The following is a 5,473-nucleotide window of genomic DNA, read 5'->3' as shown; positions in this document are numbered from 1 at the left end:
TGTATACACACACACACACACACACATACTATATATACATACATATACATACAGTTCCAAAAGAACAGAAACCTTTTTAACATCAAATTGCCCTTGGCTGCACTAAATGCAAGAAGGCAATAAAGTCGTAATTTCAAAAAGTTGTAGGTAGAATAAAATGGAGCCTGCTTTGAGTTACATTGAGGCCACACCCCCTCAATCAGTCAAGGCCTTGCTCTCTCCTCCACCCCACCCCCATCCAATCCCTTGTTAAATCTCTTGATTCTGCCTCCAGGAAATCTCTTAAATATAATTTTTCTGTTCTGTTTTCAGTGCTCGGACCTGGGTATTTTATACCCAGATCATGAATCCTTATACCAATGAATTGCAAAGTATTCTAACTGATCCAGCCTCGTGCCCTTCCAATGCATTCTCTAATTCGTTCTCAGAATTGTCTTTCTCTCAAACAATTCCAATTGCCTGCCTTTATTCTTCAGTATGCTAATTAGTTCCCCACATATTCTAAGTTGTCTTCCAACCCCGAGAGCAGAAATTTATCTCTTGTTCTTCCAGTGGACTTTCTACTTCTGGGTTAACACTGAGCATAATTTCAGCTGTATTATCATACTTCACTCCCAACTAGAGTGAACCCCATATGGGCAATATTAAGGTTCATTCATTTTAGGTTTACTAAGGCGAATGCATCCCCTCAATATTTTAGCACAGCTGGTGCCCAACAAATGTATGGAAATGCTTTTGAACAGCGCCACGACCCAGAAAGACACCAGGAATTTTCCCATTCAGGCATCCATCTCCATTAAGTCTTATGCAAAGATAAGAGTGTTTCTGTAATAAACAAGGCCCAGTGCAGTTGACACAGGAAGATTTGCTGGGGTGGTCACTCATTTGCATGCAGGGGACATGAGACCATGGCAACAGAGATGCTGTAAATCACCCGAGGGCTTGGTGACAGGCCCCTCGGAATGCCTGGCTCAGAATTATTAATTAAAGCTTCCTCAAGGCTGGTTTGTTTGCACACTGGTTGAGCTAAGCCACACTGGTATCCCTGTAAATAATAAGACAGCCCGCTTAGACCTACTCATTAATTAAGTGTCTTTGCTGTGAATAAACAGTGAAAGCTTTCAGTCTGAGAGGGCCTATGGGGCAGCGATAAATATGCAGCTGTTGACACTTGTGGAGGAGTCTGACATCTGCATCAGTTAACGGAGCTCCCTCCTCAGGGACAGTGGCCGCATGTCCCAGACAGGGACAATGATATGTCTGCTGCCCATGGCCCCTAAAGTTATGTCAGATGCAAGTTTGCAAACCATCTGAACTGGGAAAAAACAAAGGGGAAAATGGTTCACACCCTTAAATGTGACCCTTAATGGTCACGTTTAATCATCAGAGGCATTGGTATGCTTAGGGTACACAAATTTGGACAAAAATCATCTAATGTTTTTACTTTTATGAGAATATACAAGTCTGTTATTGAAAAAAAAACTCATTTGGAGTCCAATTGCAGACACTTCTAAAACCATTAGATGTTTTCTGACTTTTTCTATAGTTCATCAAATGCCCTCAAACTGATAAAGGGAGTTAATATGTATTATATTTATGCCACTGGAAAAATAGTCATCTCTACATGAAATACTCATAAATGTCCTTTTATTCTTTTGCCTGTGGAAGTGCTTTATAAACTGTCTAATACAGGCAGGACAAAGTGGGTTGGTTCTTTTCCATTGTGATTTCCCCATGAAGCTGTATTTTCTAAAAAGAGTTAGATTACAGTGTGGGTCACCCTAGCCAGCCTTCAAGAACCAAGGAATTCTCAAATTCTCCCAATAATCACCACTATCCCATGGTTGCCAAAGAAGTATAAGCAAGAGCCAGAATAATGGGAAGCACTGCTGTATTAGTGGTTACCAGCACCCCACTGCTCAGAGCGGTCCACCGAAAACACTGCTAGGGCAGTGGGGTCATGTACAAGGACTAGCATGACCTCTGCCCCAGGCCCCAGAGCCTAAATCTCGCAGTCTGTGGGCTGCAGTACGGAGAAAGTGGGCAGAGGGTTGTGGGAGGTGCAAAGCCCACCCACTCTGCTATTTAGGATGAAGTAGATGGACAGACGAGGAGACATGACCACCATCCCGGCCTCCGAGGGTTTGCCCAGCAGATGGGCCTGAGCAGGAAGCCCAAGGACAGGAGATCTGAACCCCTATGCCTCTCCCACACTTGGACTGGGCACCAATTTGCGGGTAAGATTCTGGCCGATCAGATCAGCAGCTCTTCCTTGCTTCATAACGAGACTGTGCTGGGTGGGTGCGCTGGGCCTGATATGGCCAGCATCGCTGAGAGGTAACTGCACCCAACTTTTCTTCCCCCACCACACTCTTAGCTCCTTGAGGACAAACTCCACATCCCATTCACCCCGTGTTTCCCACAGAACCTTCCTTCTTCGCGCTTACGAATGCTCAGTGCATGCTGCTTGAACGGAAAGTCGGAACGGGCAATATAATATTCTTTGTATGCAGGGACACTGAGCACAGAGCTGGCCATAGGGACAACTGAAGGGAATTTCTCAGGATCACCAAGAAAAACTCCCAGACTCACCTAATGTGATGTAACTGGAACTCCTTCGATGTAACTTGAGGCACGTAATACAAGGTCTGACAATTAGGCTTGTGAACTTGTTGCAACGATGTTGCTAACCTTTTTTTGATATCAGAGGGATTACTCATTATCAATTTGTACCAACTGGACAAACAGTTAACCAGGTTTACTATTTGGGAGTGCTGAAAAGGCTGCATGAAAAAGTTAGATACCCTGAACTTTTCGCCAACAATCCATGGCTCTTGCATCATGACAATGCAACAGCTCACACGGCACCATCTGAGAAGGAGCTTTTAGCCAGTAAACAAATCACTGTATTGGAGCACCCTCCCTACTCACCTAAGCTAGCCTCCAATGACTTCTTTACCCAAAGTTAAAGGAAATATTGAAAGCAAGACATTTTGATGACATTCAGGACATCAAGGGTAATACGATGACAGCTCTGATGGCCATTCCAGAAAAAGAGTTCCAGAGTTGCATTGAAGGGTGGACTAGGCACTGGCATCAGTGCATAGCTTCCCAAGGGGAGTACTTCGAAGGTGACCATAGTGATATTCAGCAATGAGCTATGTAGNTGATGACATTCAGGACATCAAGGGTAATACGATGACAGCTCTGATGGCCATTCCAGAAAAAGAGTTCCAAAATTGCTTTGAAGGGTGGACTAGGCGCCGCCATCGGTGCATAGCTTTCCAAGGGGAGTACTTTGACGGTGACCATAGTGAAATTCAGCAATGAGGCATGTAGCACTTTTTCTAGGATGAGTTTGAAAACTTAATTGTCAGAACTCACAAGTAAGAGGAAAGGGCATTGGACTGAAATCAGGGGACTTTATTTGATATTAAACAATTGCAAAAGCTTGGGAAAGGACACCGCTGACATGGAGAAGAGCCCAGAGCAGTGAATGAGGCCCCACCAGGACCAAGAAACTGGTCCTTGTTGACCCTCAGTGCATACTTCTGCTCTCAAGGGGCTATGGTTTAACCAGGGAGAGACTTCCACGATACATGACAATCTAAAGATTCATTACAGAACTCGCACTGGGGACAGTAAGAGCAGGGCAACAGTTTTGCTTGTTTTGTTTTTGACTGCAGCGGCCTGAGATGTGTACGGTGTTATCAGTTGGATATTTAATGATTCTGTCACATTGAGCATAAAGGGGTGGAATTCTAATTGGGGTGAGAAGCAATGAAAATGATGAACAAATTGTGAATGTCACATTAGAGAAAGAGAGAGAAGGCGGAAAACTATCAGCCTGGTTTAGCACAGAGTAAAGGATCTGAGAAAGGTGTACAGAAGTTTAAACTCGGGTTAGATTGAAGATGGCTTCAGATAGCAGAATAACGCACTTAGATTTATATATTAGTAATAAGAAGGCATCACTGAAGAGTTTTCCAGGAAGGGGGTAATTTGAGTAAAATTAGCATCAATGTGCAAAATGAGCCAGAAGGAGACAGACTGGAGCAAAGAAGATGGTTTCAGGGTCATTACGAGAATCCAAATGTGAACCGGGAATGGCAAAACCAAGTTCATGGCAATAGGGTGTAAAGGAAATGATGACGTCATTCTGCACAGCTGAGAGAGAGAGGAGTGCAGCCGGAGTGGGGGGGCTCCAGCCAGCTGGCTGGCAGCCTGCGCTGGCATCACAGACTAGCGTCCGGGGAACATGTCAAAATGTTGGCTTCTGAGACTCTGCCCTGCACATGCTCATTCGGGAGGTTGGGGATGGAGCCCAGGAATATACATTTTAGCCAATGTTCCTGAGTGGCACTTGGGCCACACTAAAGACATTTAGCTTAAACTGTGAGTCAATTGTGAGCCAATAAGTCATATCCTCATGACTCCCCAGATGGCCTCTGGTTGACATGCAGGGTCTGCAGGCAGGGCTGGGGCTGCATACTTTTCTGTCCCCTTCATGGAAATCAAATGCCTCTGTACCTCACCTTGATCATGGCGTCCTTGCCATGGTTTCAAAACGGCAACCCAAGGGCTCAACCCTCCGAACGAGCATTTGTGTTCCCACCCCTCATGAAGGACACCGCACAACAAGTCTTGCCTTTTCCTCTCCATGGCATGGTCAGGCATCTAGGTCTTTCAAGACAAGGCGATGGAGGACTAGGGAAGGCTTTTAACTTCAGGTCCCTTAGGCAGCCACTAGAATCTATTGGCCAGAGGGGTAATATTTTGACAGTTCCTTTCTAAAGAAAATAGCCATTTCCTGGCCCATGTGTGCCACACTGATGGTGGCAGGGGGCCCCAGGAGCGGGGAGCCTTAGGCGCCATTCACATCCTGCTGGGCATCCACAGAGCTATCGCACCTGAGCCGTTGGTCGCAGGTGCTGGTTCACTGCAAATACCAGCAGCAAAGGGAGCAGCTGGGAGAGCTCAGTTTTCAAAGGTTCTGCTTCCACTGCATTTTTAAGAGAAGGGATATGAAACAAACAGAGAAAGACAGAAAGAGAGAAAGAAAGAAAAAAGAAAGAAAGAAAGAAAGAAGGAAGGAAGGAAGGAAGGAAGGAAGGAAGGAAGGAAGGAAGGAAGGAAGGNNGAAGGAAGGAAGGAAGGAAGGAAGGAAGGAAGGAAGGAAGGAAGGAAGGAAGGAAAGAAAGAAAGAGAAACCCGCCGAAAGGAGTGGACAAAAGCAGTGTGTCAGATGGAGCAGGGATGACCTCTCAACCTCTCTCAGCTTCTCTGAGGCCTTACTTCAGAGCCTTAGCTTTGGGTAAAGGTTCCCCCCTAACCCCACAGAACACTGGCTGGAGCCCCAACTGGCTTCCTTAGATTAAGGGCATTCACACCTTTTCGGTAGTAAATTATCGTAGCCTGACACTAACAAAAACAACAGTGACGTCAGCTCTTATTCACGGAGCATTTCATATCG

This window comes from Hipposideros armiger, unplaced genomic scaffold, assembly GCF_001890085.2.
Source record: "Hipposideros armiger isolate ML-2016 unplaced genomic scaffold, ASM189008v1 scaffold_817, whole genome shotgun sequence".
Classification (NCBI taxonomy): domain Eukaryota; kingdom Metazoa; phylum Chordata; class Mammalia; order Chiroptera; family Hipposideridae; genus Hipposideros; species Hipposideros armiger.
The sequence above is the reverse complement of the archived record's forward strand: the minus strand, read 5'-3'. Positions refer to the sequence as shown.